The sequence below is a fragment of the Candoia aspera genome, chromosome 1 (genome assembly GCF_035149785.1).
Source record: "Candoia aspera isolate rCanAsp1 chromosome 1, rCanAsp1.hap2, whole genome shotgun sequence".
Lineage (NCBI taxonomy): Eukaryota > Metazoa > Chordata > Lepidosauria > Squamata > Boidae > Candoia > Candoia aspera.
Window position 1 is genome coordinate 235633355 of NC_086153.1, and position 20474 is coordinate 235653828.

Below are 20474 nucleotides of genomic sequence, written 5' to 3' on the forward strand. Positions count from 1 at the left end.
GAATAACATCTTCAAAAAGAAACATGAACTCTTCACTCTTGAAGGACCCATAGAGAATATCCTGTATGTAAACTGGAACTGCCTCTCTGTGGATATATTTCCAGAAGGAAAACACTCAAGAGAAAGCAACACATCGGCAAAAGGAAGGGGCTTCCAGTGGGGGAGTAATGGCGGAAGATCATTTTTAGCCAGCTCTCTCGGCTAGATCGGCAGCACGGTGTTTAACTGGTGGCTCAGGCAAGATTCTGAGTCCCGAAGCATTCCCCGGGAAGGAGGAAAGCTTGGAATCGCTGCTCAGGTCTTCTGGACAGCTGCAGCTTGCCAGAGGGTCGTGGAATCTGTGAATGGAACAGCTGAGAAGCGGGAGAATCTTGTCCAAGCCGCGTTTTTGAAGGGACACTAGTTCCGACCATCCCACTTCTTAATTCACTTTTCTACTTTACTTATTCTTCAGCAAAGGATCGTTACCTTGTCGTGGTGCTGGAGCTTGAGCACCTCAATGATGCCATGAGCTAAACCGTGAAGGGCCACCCAAGACGGGAAGGTCATGACAGAGCGGTCAGACTAAATGCGATCCCTGGGGAAGGTAATGGCAACCCACCCCAGTATTCTTGCCGTGAAAACTAAATGGATCAGTACAACCAGGGATATGTCGGTATACCATCGGAAGATGAGACCCCCAGGTTGGAAGATGGTCAAAATGCTACTGGGGAGGAACAGAGGATGAGCTCAACTAGCCCCAGACGTGATGACGCAGCTAGCTCAAAGCCGAAAGGACGGCTAGCGGCCGATGGTGCTGGTGGTGAATGGCGAATCCGATGTTATAAGGATCAACACACCATTGGAACCTGGAATGTAAGATCTATGAGCCAGGGCAAATTGGATGTGGTTATTGGTGAGATGTCAAGATTAAAGATAGACGTTCTGGGCGTCAGTGAACTGAAATGGACTGGAATGGGCCACTTCACATCAAATGACCACCAGATCTACTACTGTGGACAAGAGGACCACAGAAGAAATGGAGTAGCCTTCATAATTAATAGTAAAGTGGCTAAAGCAGTGCTTGGATACAACCCAAAAAACGACAGAATGATCTCAATTTGAATTCAGGGCAAGCCATCTAACATCACAGTGATCCAAATATACACCCCAATCACAAATGCTGAAGAAGCTGAAGTAGAGCAGTTCTATGAGGATCTGCAGCACTTACTGGACAACACGCCTAAAAGAGATGTTATTTTCATCACAGGAGACTGGAATGCTAAGGTGGGCAGTCAAATGACACCTCGAATTACAAGTAAGTATGGCCTGGGAGAACAAAATGAAGCAGGACATAGGCTGATAGAATTTTGCCAAGACAATTCACTCTGCATAACAAACACTCTCTTCCAACAACCTAAGAGACGGCTTTATACATGGACTTCACCAGATGGACAACACCGAAATCAGATTGACTACATCCTTTGCAGCCAAAGGTGGCGGACATCTGTACAGTCGGTAAAAACAACAGGCCTGGAGCTGACTGTAGTTCCGATCACGAACTTCTTCTTGCACAATTTAGGATCAGACTAAAGAGATTAGGGAAGACCCACAGATCAGCTAGATATGAGCTCACTAATATTCCTAAGGAATATGCAGTGGAGGTGAAGAATAGATTTAAGGGACTGGACTTAGTAGATAGGGTCCCGGAAGAACTCTGGACAGAAGTTGGCAACATTGTTCAGGAGGCGGCAACAAAATACATCCCAAAGAAAGAGAAAACCAAGAAGGCAAAATGGCTGTCTGCTGAGACACTAGAAGTAGCCCAAGAAAGAAGGAAAGCAAAAGGCAACAGTGATAGGGGGAGATAGGCCCAATTAAATGCAAAATTCCAGAGGTTAGCCAGAAGAGATAAGGAATTATTTTTAAACAAGCAATGCGCGGAAGTGGAAGAAGACAATAGAATAGGAAGGACAAGAGACCTCTTCCAGAAAATTAGAAACATTGGAGGTAAATTCCAGGCCAAAATGGGTATGATCAAAAACAAAGATGGCAAGGACCTAACAGAAGAAGAAGAGATCAAGAAAAGGTGGCAAGAATATACAGAAGACCTGTATAGGAAGGATAACAATATTGGGGATAGCTTTGACGGTGTGGTCAGTGAGCTAGAGCCAGACATCCTGAAGAGTGAGGTTGAGTGGGCCTTAAGAAGCATTGCTAATAACAAGGCAGCAGGAGACGACGGCATCCCAGCTGAACTGTTCAAAATCTTGCAAGATGATGCTGTCAAGGTAATGCATGCTATATGCCAGCAAATTTGGAAAACACAAGAATGGCCATCAGATTGGAAAAAATCAACTTATATCCCCATACCAAAAAAGGGAAACGCTAAAGAATGTTCAAACTATCGAACAGTGGCACTCATTTCGCATGCCAGTAAGGTGATGCTCAAGATCCTGCAAGGTAGACTTCAGCAGTTCATGGAGCAAGAATTGCCAGATGTACAAGCTGGGTTTAGAAAAGGCAGAGGAACTAGAGACCAAATTGCCAATATCCGCTGGATAATGGAAAGAGCCAGGGAGTTTCAGAAAAACATCTATTTCTGTTTTACTGACTATTCTAAAGCCTTTGACTGTGTGGACCATAACAAATTGTGGCAAGTTCTTAGTGGTATGGGGATACCAAGTCATCTTGTCTGCCTCCTGAAGAATCTGTATAACGACCAAGTAGCAACAGTAAGAACAGACCACGGAACAACAGACTGGTTTAAGATTGGGAAAGGAGTACGGCAGGGCTGTATACTCTCACCCTACCTATTCAACTTGTATGCAGAACACATCATGCGACAAGCTGGCCTTGAGGAATCCAAGGCTAGAGTTAAAATCTCTGGAAGAAACATTAACAATCTCAGATATGCAGATGATACCACTTTGATGGCTGAAAGTGAAGAGGAACTGAGGAGCCTTATGATGAAGGTGAAAGAAGAAAGTGCAAAAGCTGGTTTGCAGCTAAACCTCAAAGAAACCAAGATTATGGCAACCAGCTTGATTGATAACTGGCAAATAGAGGGAGAAAATGTAGAAGCAGTGAAAGACTTTGTATTCCTAGGTGCAAAGATTACTGCAGATGCTGACTGCAGTCAGGAAATCAGAAGACGCTTAATCCTTGGGAGAAGAGCAATGACAAATCTAGATAAAATAGTTAAGAGCAGAGACATCACACTGACCACAAAGGCCCGCATAGTTAAAGCAATGGTGTTCCCCGTAGTAACATATGGCTGCGAGAGCTGGACCATAAGGAAGGCTGAGCGAAGGAAGATAGATGCTTTTGAACTGTAGTGTTGGAGGAAAATTCTGAGAGTGCCTTGGACTGCAAGAAGATCAAACCAGTCCATCCTCCAGGAAATAAAGCCAGACTGCTCACTTGAGGGAATGATATTAAAGGCAAAACTGAAATACTTTGGCCAGATAATGAGAAGACAGGACACCCTGGAGAAGATGCTGATGCTAGGGAGAGTGGAAGGCAAAAGGAAGAGGGGCCGACCAAGGGCAAGGTGGATGGATGATATTCTAGAGGTGACGGACCCGTCCCTGGGGGAGCTGGGGGTGTTGACGACCGACAGGAAGCTCTGGCGTGGGCTGGTCCATGAAGTCACGAAGAGTCGGAAGCGACTAAACGAATAAACAACAACAACTTTACTTATTGGATCTTAAGAGGCTATTTCCAATACAGAAATACTATTTCTCTTGGTGGATTTATCATTATTTTGTGAATTATTTTTAATTGAGATTTACCTATTTTATTATAAACCGAGCAAGGAATCTAAAAGATGTATTCTTTTTACTGAGAATTTTTTATTTTATTTCTACAGGGATAAAATTGTTCTCTGATTTCTATTATTTTTTATATTTTTATACAAAAGATTTTTTACTTAATTAACAGATTTTGTTGGAGCTGAGACTGAAACTCTCTTTAGACTGTATGAGAAAGTTTTGTTGTGGCTAGCTTTTAAAGCTGTGATTGGATGCTGTTTCAAAATATTGACCTTGGAAAGCTTGTGTTTTGGATGTTGACACTAAGAAGCTCAAGTTCCAATCCAAGCCTTGTGATTGGATACATTTTTTTTTACTTATTAAGTATAGATTTCTTCCCTCCTGTAATTACAATATTTGGTCACTAGATGGAGGCATAACATTAAAGTTTAAACTATTGGGATAGACGAAATTCTGACCGCTAGAAAGCTAGCGAGTTGGGTCTGGGGGATCTGCTGAGTTGGACTATATGAAAATGTTATTTGAAGAATTTACATTAAAAACTACACAATCCATAGCCCAGTCCTTTCACAATATGAAAGAACAAGATGATAAAAGATTTGCTGAATTTGAGAAAAGACTTGATCAGAAATTGGAAAAAATGGAAATGAAATTTGAGGGAGGAATTAAGAAGGTTGACAATAGATTTGATGCATTGGAGAGAGCAAGAGAAAATGATCTGGACGGAATTGCATTACTAGAATTGAGAGAGAAGGAATTTTGCTTAAGACTTAGGGGGATTCCTGAAGAAAGAGAGGGAAGTTTTAAAAATAAAATTGCACATGCCTTGTTGTTTATTCGTTTAGTCGCTTCCGACTCTTCGTGACTTCATGGACCAGCCCACGCCAGAGCTTCCTGTCGGTCGTCAACACCCCCAGCTCCCCCAGGGACGGGTCCGTCACCTCTAGAATATCATCCATCCACCTTGCCTTTGGTCGGCCCCTCTTCCTTTTGCCTTCCACTCTCCCTAGCATCAGCATCTTCTCCAGGGTGTCCTGTCTTCTCATGATGTGGCCAAAGTATTTCAGTTTTGCCTTGAATATCATTCCCTCAAGTGAGCAGTCTGGCTTTATTTCCTGGAGGATGGACTGGTTTGATCTTCTTGCAGTCCAAGGCACTCTCAGAATTTTCCTCCAACACCACAGTTCAAAAGCATCGATCTTCCTTCGCTCAGCCTTTCTTATGGTCCAGCTCTCGCAGCCATATGTTACTACAGGGAACACCATTGCTTTAACTATGCGGGCCTTTGTTGTCAGTGTGATGTCTCTCCTCTTAACTATTTTATCGAGATTTGTCATTGCTCTTCTTCCAAGGATTAAGCGTCTTCTGATTTCCTGACTGCAGTCAGCATCTGCAGTAATCTTTGCACCTAGGAATACAAAGTCTTTCACTGCTTCTACATTTTCTCCCTCTATTTGCCAGTTATCAATCAAGCTGGTTGCCATAATCTTGGTTTTTTTGAGGTTTAGCTGCAAACCAGCTTTTGCACTTTCTTCTTTCACCTTCATCATAAGGCTCCTCAGTTCCTCTTCACTTTCAGCCATCAAAGTGGTATCATCTGCATATCTGAGATTGTTAATGTTTCTTCCAGAGATTTTAACTCCAGCCTTGGATTCCTCAAGGCCAGCTTGTCGCATGATGTGTTCTGCATACAAGTTGAATAGGTAGGGTGAGAGTATACAGCCCTGCCGTACTCCTTTCCCAATCTTAAACCAGTCTGTTGTTCCGTGGTCTGTTCTTACTGTTGCTACTTGGTCATTATACAGATTCTTCAGGAGGCAGACAAGATGACTTGGTATCCCCATACCGCTAAGAACTTGCCACAATTTGTTATGGTCCACACAGTCAAAGGCTTTAGAATAGTCAATAAAACAGAAATAGATCTTTTTCTGAAACTCCCTGGCTTTTTCCATTATCCAGCGGATATTGGCAATTTGGTCTCTAGTTCCTCTGCCTTTTCTAAACCCAGCTTGTACATCTGGCAATTCTTGCTCCATGAACTGCTGAAGTCTACCTTGCAGGATCTTGAGCATTACCTTACTGGCATGTGAAATGAGAGCCACTGTTCGATAGTTTGAACATTCTTTAGTGTTTCCCTTTTTTGGTATGGGGATATAAGTTGATTTTTTCCAGTCTGATGGCCATTCTTGTGTTTTCCAAATTTGCTGGCATATAGCATGCATTACCTTGACAGCATCATCTTGCAAGATTTTGAACAGTTCAGCTGGGATGCCGTCATCTCCTGTTGCCTTGTTATTAGCAATGCTTCTTAAGGCCCACTCAACCTCACTCTTCAGGATGTCTGGCTCTAGCTCACTGACCACACCGTCAAAGCTATCCCCGATATTGTTATCCTTCCTATACAGGTTTTCTTTATATTCTTGCCACCTTTTCTTGATCTCTTCTTCTTCTGTTAGGTCCTTGCCATCTTTGTTTTTGATCATACCCATTTTTGCCTGGAATTTACCTCCAATGTTTCTAATTTTCTGGAAGAGGTCTCTTGTCCTTCCTATTCTATTGTCTTCTTCCACTTCCGCGCATTGCTTGTTTAAAAATAATTCCTTATCTCTTCTGGCTAACCTCTGGAATTTTGCATTTAATTGGGCCTATCTCCCCCTATCACTGTTGCCTTTTGCTTTCCTTCTTTCTTGGGCTACTTCTAGTGTCTCAGCAGACAGCCATTTTGCCTTCTTGGTTTTCTCTTTCTTTGGGATGTATTTTGTTGCCGCCTCCTGAACAATGCTGCGAACTTCTGTCCAGAGTTCTTCCGGGACCCTATCTACTAAGTCCAGTCCCTTAAATCTATTCTTCACCTCCACTGCATATTCCTTAGGAATATTAGTGAGCTCATATCTAGCTGATCTGTGGATCTTCCCTAATCTCTTTAGTCTGATCCTAAATTGTGCAAGAAGTAGTTCGTGATCTGAACTACAGTCAGCTCCAGGCCTTGTTTTTACCGACTGTACAGATGTCCGCCACCTTTGGCTGCAAAGGATGTAATCAATCTGATTTCGGTGTTGTCCATCTGGTGAAGTCCATGTATAAAGCCGTCTCTTAGGTTGTTGGAAGAGAGTGTTTGTTATGCAGAGTGAATTGTCTTGGCAAAATTCTATCAGCCTGTGTCCTGCTTCGTTTTGTTCTCCCAGGCCATACTTACCTGTAATTCGAGGTGTCATTTGACTGCCCACCTTAGCATTCCAGTCTCCCGTGATGAAAATAACATCTCTTTTAGGCGTGTTGTCCAGTAGGTGCTGCAGATCCTCATAGAACTGCTCTACTTCAGCTTCTTCAGCATTTGTGGTTGGGGCGTATATTTGGATCACTGTGATGTTAGATGGCTTGCCCTGAATTCGAATTGAGATCATTCTATCGTTTTTTGGGTTGTATCCAAGCACTGCTTTAGCCACTTTACTATTAATTATGAAGGCTACTCCATTTCTTCTGTGGTCCTCCTGTCCGCAGTAGTAGATCTGGTAGTCATTTGATGTGAAGTGGCCCATTCCAGTCCATTTCAGTTCACTGACGCCCAGAATGTCTATCTTTAATCTTGACATCTCACCAATAACCACATCCAATTTGCCCTGGCTCATAGATCTTACATTCCAGGTTCCAATGGTGTGTTGATCCTTAGAACATCGGATTCGCCGTTCACCACCAGCACCGTCGGCCGCTAGCCGTCCTTTCGGCTTTGAGCTAGCTGCGTCATCACGTCTGGGGCTAGTTGAGCTCATCCTCTGTTCCTCCCCAGTAGCATTTTGACCATCTTCCAACCTGGGGGTCTCATCTTCCGATGGTATACCGACATATCTCTGGTTGTACTGATCCATTTAGTTTTCACGGCAAGAATACTGAGGTGGGTTGCCATTACCTTCCTCAGGGATCGCATTTAGTCTGACCTCTCTGTCATGACCTTCCCGTCTTGGGTGGCCCTTCACGGTTTAGCTCATGGCATCATTGAGGTGCTCAAGCTCCAGCACCACGACAAGGTAACGATCCTTTGCTGAAGTGCACATGCCTTGGGGGATTTAATTGACTGGGAGGAAGATAAAATGATAGAGGAGATGGAAAAAGTCTTTCAGATTAATTCCAGATATGCAGATATTAATAATAAACCAAGGGATGTATTGGTTCAGTTCGTTAGGAGAAAAGCAAGGGATTTGGTTCTTCAAGCTCATTTTGATACTGAACTTAACACTGAAAATGTAGATATAACAGTGCTGAAAGAAATTCCTGTGAGAATATTGAGGAAGAGAAAAGAATACACTTTCCTGACAGATGTTCTGAAAGAAAATAAGATTCCTTTCCGCTGGGAGAAATTGGAAGGGGTTAGTTTTACCTTCCAACAACAAGGGTCTAGATTAACTTCAGCCCTCAAGGCTGAGGAATGTTTGATTAAACACAGAGCTAAGCTGGATCAGCAAATACCTGAACGACAACAAAGTGGCCCGACACTTCCAGAAGAAGAGGCTGCTGCTACACCTAAAGACTGTGGTGAGGGGAAACTATAAAGATGGCTCTAAATCGTCTTATGTGGAATATAAATGGGGCAAATGCTCCTCAGAAAAGAAAAAAGTTTTTCATTATTTGAATAAATTGAAATGCGATGTGATATGCCAACAAGAAAGACATGTAAAGAAAAAGGATTCAAACTATTTAATAAATAAGAATTTGGGTCAAGAATTTATTTCAGCAAATACAAAGAAGATTAATGGACTTGTATTATATATTAAACCATATTTGAAACCATGTCTGTTATTAATTGATGAACGTGGTAGATATGTAGCAGTTGAAATTGAACTTTATGGAATAAAAACAGTTATTGTGGGACTTTACGCACTAAATGAAGAGAAGAGTAAATTTGTTACGCAGCTTTTGAGTGATTTTTATCTTAGTACTGGAAGTTTTAAACAGAGACATTAGAAGTGACAAACGAATGAAGGGACTAAAAATTAAACAAGAAGAATTTAAATTAAGAGCTTTTGCTGATGATTTTGTTTTGATATTACAGGATCCCCTGGAAACTGCAGAACATCTGATAAAGAAGTTGAAAGAATTTGGGTCATTGGCGGATCTTAAAGTAAATAAACAAAAACTAAAATGTTAACTAAAAATATAACCATGTCAATCAAGACATTGATGGGTAGGATGGGATTTCAGATTGAAAAAAATATCAGATATCTGGGGGTAATTTTGTCAGCTAAAAATAGTATGTTATTTCAAAATAACTATGTTAAAATTTGGAATGATGTGAAAAAAGATTTGATGAGATGGGGGGAATTGCAGTTGTCTCTCTTGGGAAGAATATCTGTAATTAAGATGAATGTTGTGCCTGGGATGTTGTTTCTTTTCCAGACTTTACCAATTTTGTCAACAGATTTACCATTTAAAGAATGGCAGAGAGATATTTCCAAATTTATCTGGCAAGGCAAGAAACCAAGAATTAAATATAAACTGTTACAAGATGGCAAGGAATGAGGAGCTTTGGGTCTGCCTAACCTGAAATTGTACTTTGATGCCTGTGGTTTGTTTTGGATGAAGGAATGCATTACCTTGGAGAACAAGAAACTACTACAGCTTGAAGGACATGAATTCAGATTTGGGTGGCATGCTTATTCATGGTATGACAAAGTTAAAGTTAACAAGGATTTTAAAAATTATTTTATCAGGAATGCCATATAGAGAATTTGGAGCAAATATAAGGTAAGGTTATCTCCAAACGTACCTTTATGGTTGTCACCTCAGGAAGCATTTGTTAGAAGAGAAAATGTGGGAGCTATAAGTTGGTTAAAAACTAAACATCTGTTAAATTTTGAGGAGGGTGAACCAAAAATTAAAACAAGGGAAATGTTAGAGTTGGATGGATTTCCATGTTATTGGTTCACCTATATGCAACTGGTAGAACATTGTAAATTGGACAAAAAGGATTATAAATTTGTTAATGAAATAACTCCGTTTGAAATGGACCTTTGTATAAATGATGATCATGTTATTACTAAGATGTATAAGATTCTGTTACAGATGAATATTAAGTACTGCATGACTACATAGGCTAAGTATTTTGGATATAATATCATGTTGGATCAATGGGAGAATATGTGGACGAAAGGTTTGAAATTTACGCTGAATTATAATTTGAAAGAAAGCTTCTAAAATATGATGTATCATTGGTATTTAACTCCTGATAAGTTCTTGAAAATGTATAATGCTGAAACTAACGTTGGTAGGAAATGTTTACAGGGTGAAGGAACCTTTTACCATCTTTGGTGGACTTGTGAGAAGGCTAAAACGTTCTGGGATCAAATATGTATTACTATTCGAAAGATCCTAAAAGTAAATAAACAAAGGAAACCAGTGCTTTTTGTTTTGGGATTGATGGAAAAGGAATTAGAGAAACAATATGGAGTGTTATACATGCTCACGGCTGTAAGATTGTCATATGGACAATGATGGAAAGATCCACAAATGCCTACGGTGGAAGATTGGATAGTTAAACTAATGGACTTGGCTGAAGTGGCAAAACTAACAGCTTTAATAAGAGATCACTCTGCTTCTGCAGTTATATTAACCTGACAACCCATTGTAATAGAAAAAAGTGATCTTTTGATTTTGGCTTTTCGAGATTAAATGGTTTGCTCTAATAGAAATAATGTTAAGATAGGTTAATTAATTGTAAGAGACTAGACATGTAAAATTATCTGCATCAGAGAAAGTTGGAAGTGACTTTCCTTTTTTCTCCTCTCTTTACTAACAATTTTATAGTTTCTTATTTTCATTAATTCTGTTCTCTATCTGCTCTATATTTTCTTTTGTTTGTATCATAACTATATCTTGAAAAAGTAAAAAAGTTCTAAAAAAAAAAGAGAAAGCAAGACATCAAACTGCAAAAGAAAAACTGACCACTCACCATAGTCTCTCTACTTTACAGTCCGGATGTTGGAGCAACTCACATAGCATTTCTGCTGCTCTGTCATCTCTGTTGTTGAGGGACAATATTAAGTCCCTCAATCTCTGGCTTTTCCTGAGTACTTCTGCAAGATGCCTGCTGAAGGATTCATTAAAGGACCCTCCAGAAAGCCTGCAGGGAATAGTTAGAGAAATTTGAATAACGAACTGGAAAAGAAACATGAGCTCTGCACTCTTCCAGAACCCACAGAGAATATGATTACATAATGGAAGTGGAACTCCCTCTCCATGGATATATTTCCAAAAGAGAAACACTAAACAGAAAGCACCACACATCAAACTGAAAAGAAAAAAACTAGTTACTTACCGTAGTATCTCTATTTTACATTCTGGATGTTTGAGCCCCTCACACAGCAGTGCCACAGTTTTGTCATCTGCGTTCTGGAGGGACAACACAAACGCCCTCAGTCTCTGGCTTTTCCTGAGCACTTCTGCAAGATGCCTGCTGCAGGACTCATTAAAGGACACTTCATGGAGCCTGCAGGGAATAGGCAGAGTAATTTGAATAACAAATCGGCTAAGTAACATGAGCTGTGCACTCTTCCAGAACCCACAGACAATATGATCATATTATAGAAGTGGAACTCCCTCTCCATGGATATATTTCCAGAATAGAAGCACTCAACAGAAAGCAACAGACATCAAACTGAATAGGAGACACAGATCAATCACGTTAGTCTCTCTACTTTACATTCTGGATGTTGTAGCCCCTCACACAGCTTTTCTGCTGCTCTGTCATCTCGGTTGCTGAGGGACAAACTTAAATGTCTCAGTCTCTGGTTTTTCCAGAGTACTTCTGCAAGATGGCTGCTGGAGGATTCGGGCAGGAATCCTCCGAAAAGCCTGTAGAAAAGAGTCCAAAAATGACAAGTAGTTACTGAAAAACAAGCGTGGACTATATGCTTGTCGGAACTGAAGAGAATATGGTTACGTATGGCAACTGAACTGCCTCTCCCTGCATATAATTTCAGAAGACAGACAATGAAAGGATGGTTGTGCGCATCAAACTGAAAAGGAAAAAAACTAGTTACTTACCGTAGCATCTCTATTTTACATTCTGGATGTTTGAGCCCCTCACACAGCAGTGCCACAGTTTTGTCATCTGCGTTCTGGAGGGACAATGTAAACTCCTTCAGTCTCCGGCTTTTCCTGAGCACTTCTGCAAGATGCCTGCTGCAGGATTCATTAAAAGACCCTCCATAAAGCCTGCAGTGAATAGTCAGAGTAATTTGAATAAAAATTGGAACAGAAACATGAGCTCTGCACTCTCCAGAACAAACAGAAAATATGACTATATAATGGACGTGGACCTCCCTCTCCATGGATATATTTCCAGAAGAGAAACACTCAAGAGAAAGCACCACACATCAAACTGAAAAGGAAAAAACTAGTTAATTTCACTAGCATGTCTATTTAACATTCTGGATGTTTGAGCCCCTCACACAGCAGTGCCACAGTTTTTTCATCTGCGTTCTGGAGGGACAACGCAAACTGCTTCAGTCTCTGGCTTTTCCTAAGCACTTCTGCAAGATCCCTGCTGCAGGACTCATTAAAGGTCCCTTCAGAAAGCCTGCAGAGAATAGTCAGAGAAATTTGAATAAGAAATTGGAACAGAAACATGAGCTCTGCTCTCTCCAGAACACACAGAAAATATGATTATATAATGGACGTGGAACTCCCTCTCCATGGATATATTTCCAGAAGAGAAACACTCAAGAGAAAGCACCACACATCAAACTGAAAAGGAAAAAAATAGTTACTTACCGTAGCATCTCTATTTTACATTCTGGATGTTTGAGCCCCTCACACAGCAGTGCCACAGTTTTGTCATCTGCGCTCTGGAGGGACAACGCAAACTGCTTCAGTCTCTGGCTTTTCCTGAGCACTTCTGCAAGATCCCTGCTGCAGGACTCATTAAAGGACCCTCCAGAAAGCCTGCAGGAAATACGGAGAGTAAGTTGAATAACAAATTGGAAAAGTAACATGAGCTCTGCACTCTTCCAGAACCCACAGAGAATATGATTATATGATGGAAGTGGAACTCCCTCTCCATGGATATATTTCCAGAATAGAAACACTCAAGAGAAAGCAACACATCAAACTGAAAAGGAAAAAACTAGTTAATTATACTAGCATCTCTATTTTACATTCTGGATGTTTGAGCCCCTCACACAGCAGTGCCACAGTTTTGTCATCTGCGTTCTGGAAGGACAACGCAAACTGCTTCAGTCTCTGGCTTTTCCTGAGCAGTTCTGCAAGATGCCTGCTGCAGGACTCATTAAAGGTCCCTTCAGAAAGCCTGCAGGGAATAGTCAGAGATTTTTGAATAAGAAATTGGAACAGAAACATGAGCTCTGCACTCTCCAGAACCCACAGAAAATATGATTATATTATGGAAGTGGAACTCCCTCTCCATGGATATATTTCCAGAAGAGAAACACTCAAGAGAAAGCAACAGACATCAAACTGAAAAGGAGACACAGATCACTCACGTTAGTCTCTCTACTTTACATTCTGGATGTTGCAGCCCCTCACACAGCTTTTCTGCTGCTCTGTCATCTCGGTTGCTGAGGGACAAACTTAAATGTCTCAGTCTCTGGTTTTTCCAGAGTACTTCTGCAAGATGGCTGCTGGAGGATTCGGGCAGGAATCCTCCGAAAAGCCTGTAGAAAAGAGTCCAAAAATGACAAGCAGTTACTGAAAAACAAGCGTGGACTATATGCTTGTCGGAACTGAGGAGAATATGGTTACGTATGGCAACTGAACTGCCTCTCCCTGCATATAATTTCAGAAGACAGACAATGAAAGGATGGTTGTGCTCATCAAACTGAAAAGGAAAAAACTAGTTACTTACCTTAGCATCTCTATTTTACATTCTGGATGTTTGAGCCCCTCACACAGCAGTGCCACAGTTTTGTCATCTGCGTTCTGGAGGGACAACGCAAACTCCTTCAGTCTCCGGCTTTTCCTGAGCACTTCTGCAAGATGCCTGCTGCAGGATTCATTAAAAGACCCTCCATAAAGCCTGCAGTGAATAGTCAGAGTAATTGAATAAAAATTGGAACAGAAACATGAGCTCTGCACTCTCCAGAACACACAGAAAATATGATTATATTATGGAAGTGGAACTCCCTCTCCATGGATATATTTCCAGAAGAGAAACACTCAAGAGAAAGAACCACACATCAAACTGAAAAGAAAAAAACTAGTTATTTACCGTAGCATCTCTATTTTACATTCTGGATGTTTGAGCCCCTCACACAGCAGTGCCACAGTTTTGTCATCTGGGTTCTGGAGGGACAATGTAAACTCCTCCAGTCTCTGGCTTTTCCTGAGCACTTCTGCAAGATCCCTGCTGCAGGACTCATTAAAGGTCCCTTCAGACAGCCTGCAGGGAAAAGTCAGAGAAATTTGAATAAGAAATTGGGAAAGAAACATGAGCTCTGCACTCTCCAGAACTCACAGAGAATATGATTACATAATGGAAGTGGAACTCCCTCTCCATGGATATATTTCCAGAAGAGAAACACTCAAGAGAAAGAACCACACACCAAACGGAAAAGAAAAAAAACTAGTTAATTTCACTAGCATGTCTATTTAACATTCTGGATGTTTGAGCCCCTCAAACAGCAGTGCCACAGTTTTTTCATCTGCGTTCTGAAGGGACAACGCAAACTGCTTCAGTCTCTGGCTTTTCCTAAGCAGTTCTGCAAGATCCCTGCTGCAGGACTCATTAAAGGACCCTTCAGAAAGCCTGCAGAGAATAGTCAGAGAAATTTCAATAACAAATTGGAAAAGTAACATGAGCTCTGCACTCTCCAGAACACACAGAAAATATGATTATATTAAAGAAGTGGAACTCCCTCTCCATGGATATATTTCCAGAAGAGAAACACTCAAGAGAAAGCACCACACATCAAACTGAAAAGAAAAAAACTAGTTACTTACCGTAGCATCTCTATTTTACATTCTGGATGTTTGAGCCCCTCACACAGCAGTGCAACAGTTTTGTCATCTGCGCTCTGGAGGGACAACGCAAACTGCTTCAGTCTCTCACTTTTCCCAAGCACATCTGCAAGATCCCTGCTACAGGACTCATTAAACGGCCCTCCATCAAGCCTGCAGGGAATAGTCAGAGTAATTTGAATAACAAATTGGAAAACTAACATGAGCTCTGCACTCTTCCAGAACCCACAGAGAATATGATCATATTATGGAAGTGGAACTCCCTCTCCATGGATATATTTCCAGAAGAGAAACACTCAAGAGAAAGCAACACATCAAACTGAAAAGGAAAAAACTAGTTACTTACTCTAGCATCTCTATTTTACATTCTGGATGTTTGAGCCCCTCGCACAACAGTGCCACAGTTTGGTCATCTGCATTCTGGAGGGACAACACAAACTCCTTCAGTCTCTGGCTTTTCCTGAGCACTTCTGCAAGATGCCTGCTGCAGGACTCATTAAATGGCCCTCCATCAAGCCTGCAGGGAATAGGCAGAGCAATTTCAATAACAAATTGGAAAAGTAACATGAGCTCTGCACTCTTCCAACACCCACAGAGAATATGATTATATGATGGAAGTGGAACTCCCTCTCCATGGATATATTTCCAGAGGAGAAACATTGAAGAGAAAGGACCACACATCAAAGTGAAAAGGAAAAAACTAGTTACTCACTCTAGCATCTCTATTTTACATTCTGGATGTTTGAGCCCCTCACACAGCAGTGCCACAGTTTTGTCATCTGCGTTCTGGAGGGACAACGCAAACTGCTTCAGTCTCTGGCTTTTCCTGAGCACTTCTGCAAGATGCCTGCTGCAGGACTCATTAAAGGTCCCTTCAGAAAGCCTGCAGGGAATAGTCAGAGATTTTTGAATAAGAAATTGGAACAGAAACATGAGCTCTGCACTCTCCAGAACCCACAGAGAATATGATTATATTATGGAAGTGGAACTCCCTCTCCATGGATATATTTCCAGAATAGAAACACTCAAGAGAAAGCACCACACATCGAACTGAAAAGGAAAAAACTAGTTCCTTACCGTAGCATCTCTATTTTACATTCTGGATGTTTGAGCCCCTCACACAGCAGTGCCACAGTTTTGTCATCTGCGTTCTGGAGGGACAACACAAACTGCTTCAGTCTCTGGCTTTTCCTGAGCACTTCTGCAAGATCCCTGCTGCAGGACTCATTAAAGGTCCCTTCAGAAAGCCTGCAGAGAATAGTCAGAGAAATCTTAATACGAAATTAGAACAGAAACCTGAGCTCTGCACACTTCCAGAACCCACAGAGAATATGATTATATGATGGAAGTGGAACTCCCTCTCCATGGATATATTTCCAGAAGTGAAACACTCAAGAGAAAGCACCAGACATCAAACTGAAAAGGAAAAATCTAGTAACTCACTCTAGCATCTCTATTTTACATTCTGGATGTTTGAGCCCCTCACAAAGCAGTGCCACAGTTTTGTCATCTGCGTTCTGGAGGGACAACGCAAACTGCTTCAGTCTCTGGCTTTTCCTAAGCACTTCTGCAAGATGCCTGCTGCAGGACTCATTAAACGTCCCTTCAGAAAGCCTGCAGGGAATACGGAGAGTAATTTGAATAACAAATTGGAAAAGTAACATGAGCTCTGCACACTTCCAGAACCCACAGATGATATGATTACATAATGCAAGTGGAACTCCCTCTCCATGGATATATTTCCAAAAGAGAAACACTCAAGAAAAAGCAGCACACATCAAACTGAAAAGGAAAAAACTAGTTACTTACCGTAGCATCTCTATTTTACATTCTGGATGTTTGAGCCCCTCACACAGCAGTGCCACAGTTTTGTCATCTGCGTTCTGGAGGGAGAACGCAAACTGCTTCAGTCTCTGGCTTTTCCTGAGCACTTCTGCAAGATGCCTGCTGCAGGACTCATTAAACGGCCCTCCATCAAGCCTGCAGGGAACAGGCAGAGCAATTTGAATAACAAATTGGAAAAGTAACATGAGCTCTGCACTCTTCCAACACCCACAGAGAATATGATTATATGATGGAAGTGGAACTCCCTCTCCATGGATATATTTCCAGAAGAGAAACACTCAAGAGAAAGCAGCACACATCAAAATGAAAAGGAAAAAACTAGTCACTTACCGTAGCATCTCTATTTTACATTCTGGATGTTTGAGCCCCTCACACAGCAGTGCCACAGTTTTGTCATCTGCATTCTGGAGGGACAACGCAAACTGCTTCAGTCTCTGGCTTTTCCTGAGCACATCTGCAAGATGCCTGCTGCAGGACTCATTAAAGGACCGTTCAGAAAGCCTGCAGAGAACAGTCAGAGATTTTTGAATAAGAAATTGGAACATAAACATGAGCACTGCACTCTCCTGAAACCACAGAGAATATTATTATATTATGGAAGTGGAACTCCCTCTCCATGGATATATTTCCAGAAGAGAAACACTCAAGAGAAAGCACCACACATCAAAGTGAAAAGGAAAAAACTAGTTACTCACTCTAGCACCTCTATTTTACATTCTGGATGTTTGAGCCCCTCACACAGCAGTGCCACAGTTTTGTCATCTGCGTTCTGGAGGGACAACGCAAACTCCTTCAGTCTCTGGCTTTTCCTGAGCACTTCTGCAAGATGCCTGCTGCAGGACTCATTAAACGGCCCTCCATCAAGCCTGCAGGGAATAGTCAGAGTAATTTGAATAACAAATTGGAAAAGAAACATGAGCTCTGCACTCTTCAGAACCCACAGAGGATATGATTACATAATGGAAGTGGAACTCCCTCTCCATGGATATATTTCCAGAAGAGAAACACTCAAGAGAAAGCACCACACATTGAACTGAAAAGGAAACACTGGTCACTCATGCTAGTCTCTTTAGTATACATTTGGGATGTTGCAGCCCCTCACACAGTATTTCTGCTGCTCTGTCATCTCGGTTACTGAGGGAGAAACGTAAGAGTTTCCGTCTCTGGATTTTCCAGAGTACTTCTGCAAGATGGCTGCTAGAGGATTCGGGCAGGAATCCTCCAAAAAGCCTGTAGAATAGAGTCCAAAAATGACAAGTAGTTACTGAAAAACAAGCGTGGACTATATGTTTGTTGGAACTGAAGAGAATATGGTTACACATGGCAACTGAACTGCCTCTCCCTGCATATAATTTCAGAAAACGGACAATGAAGGGATGGTTGTGCGCATCAAACTGAAAAGAAACAAACTAGTTCCTTACCGTAGCATCTCTATTTTACATTCTGGATGTTTGAGCCCCTCACACAGCAGTGCCACAATTTTGTCATCTGCGTTCTGGAGGGACAACGCAACCTCCTTCAGTCTCTGGCTTTTCCTGAGCACTTCTGCAAGATGCCTGCTGCAGGACTCATTAAACGGCCCTCCATCAAGCCTGCAGGGAATAGTCAGAGTAATTTGAGTAACAAATTGGAAAAGAAACATGAGCTCTGCACTCTCCAGAACCCACAGAGAATATGATTACATAATGGAAGTGGAACTCCCTCTCCATGGATATATTTCCAGAAGAGAAACACTCAAGAGAAAGCACCACACATCGAACTGAAAAGGAAACACTGGTCACTCATGTTAGTCTCTTTAGTATACATTTGGGATGTTGCAGCCCCTCACACAGCTTTTCTGCTGCTCTGTCATCTCGGTTGCTGAGGGAGAAACGTAAGAGTTTCCGTCTCTGGATTTTCCAGAGTACTTCTGCAAGATGGCTGCTGGAGGATTCGGGCAGGAATCCTCCAAAAAGCCTATAGAATAGAGTCCAAAAATGACAAGTAGTTACTGAAAAACAAGCGTGGACTATATGTTTGTCGGAACTGAAGAGAATATGGTTACACATGGCAACTGAACTGCCTCTCCCTGCATATAATTTCAGAAAACGGACAATGAAGGGATGGTTGTGCGCATCAAACTGAAAAGAAACAAACTAGTTCCTTACCGTAGCATCTCTATTTTACATTCTGGATGTTTGAGCCCCTCACACAGCAGTGCCACAGTTTTGTCATCTGCATTCTGGAGGGACAACGCAACCTCCTTCAGTCTCTGGCTTTTCCTGAGCACTTCTGCAAGATGCCTGCTGCAGGACTCATTAAACGGCCCTCCATCAAGCCTGCAGGGAATAGTCAGAGTAATTTGAGTAACAAATTGGAAAAGAAACATGAGCTCTGCACTCTCCAGAACCCACAGAGAATATTATTACATAATGGAAGTGGAACTCCCTCTCCATGGATATATTTCCAGAAGAGAAACACTCAAGAGAAAGCACCACACATCGAACTGAAAAGGAAACACTGGTCACTCATGTTAGTCTCTTTAGTATACATTTGGGATGTTGCAGCCCCTCACACAGCTTTTCTGCTGCTCTGTCATCTCGGTTGCTGAGGGAGAAACGTAAGAGTTTCCGTCTCTGGATTTTCCAGAGTACTTCTGCAAGATGGCTGCTGGAGGATTCGAGCAGGAATCCTCCAAAAAGCCTGTAGAATAGAGTCCAAAAATGACAAGTAGTTACTGAAAAACAAGCGTGGACTAAATGTTTGTCGGAACTGAAGAGAACATGGTTACACATGGCAACTGAACTGCCTCTCCTTGCATATCATTTCAGAAGATGGACAATGAAGGGATGGTTGTGCGCATCAAACTGAAAAGAAACAAACTAGTTCCTTACCGTAGCATCTCTATTTTACATTCTGGATGTTTGAGCCCCTCACACAGCAGTGCCACAGTTTTGTCATCTGCGTTCTGGAGGGACAACGCAACCTCCTTCAGTCTCTGGCTTTTCCTGAGCACTTCTGCAAGATGCCTGCTGCAGGACTCATTAAACGGCCCTCCATCAAGCCTGCAGGGAATAGTCAGAGTAATTTGAGTAACAAATTGGAAAAGAAACATGAGCTCTGCACTCTCCAGAACCCACAGAGAATATGATTACATAATGGAAGTGGAACTCCCTCTCCATGGATATATTTCCAGAAGAGAAACACTCAAGAGAAAGCACCACACATCGAACTGAAAAGGAAACACTGGTCACTCATGTTAGTCTCTTTAGTATACATTTGGGATGTTGCAGCCCCTCACACAGCTTTTCTGCTGCTCTGTCATCTCGGTTGCTGAGGGAGAAACGTAAGAGTTTCCGTCTCTGGATTTTCCAGAGTACTTCTGCAAGATGGCTGCTGGAGGATTCGAGCAGGAATCCTCCAAAAAGCCTGTAGAATAGAGTCCAAAAATGACAAGTAGTTACTGAAAAACAAGCGTGGACTAAATGTTTGTCGGAACTGAAGAGAACATGGTTACACATGGCAACTGAACTGCCTCTCCTTGCATATCATTTCAGAAGATGGACAATGAAGGGATGGTTGTGCGCATCAAACTGAAAAGAAACAAACTAGTTCCTTACCGTAGCATCTCTATTTTACATTCTGGATGTTTGAGCCCCTCACATAGCAGTGCCACAGTTTTGTCATCTGCGTTCTGGAGGGACAACGCAACCTCCTTCAGTCTCTGGCTTTTCCTGAGCACTTCTGCAAGATGCCTGCTGCAGGACTCATTAAACGGCCCTCCATCAAGCCTGCAGGGAATAGTCAGAGTAATTTGAGTAACAAATTGGAAAAGAAACATGAGCTCTGCACTCTCCAGAACCCACAGAGAATATGATTACATAATGGAAGTGGAACTCCCTCTCCATGGATATATTTCCAGAAGAGAAA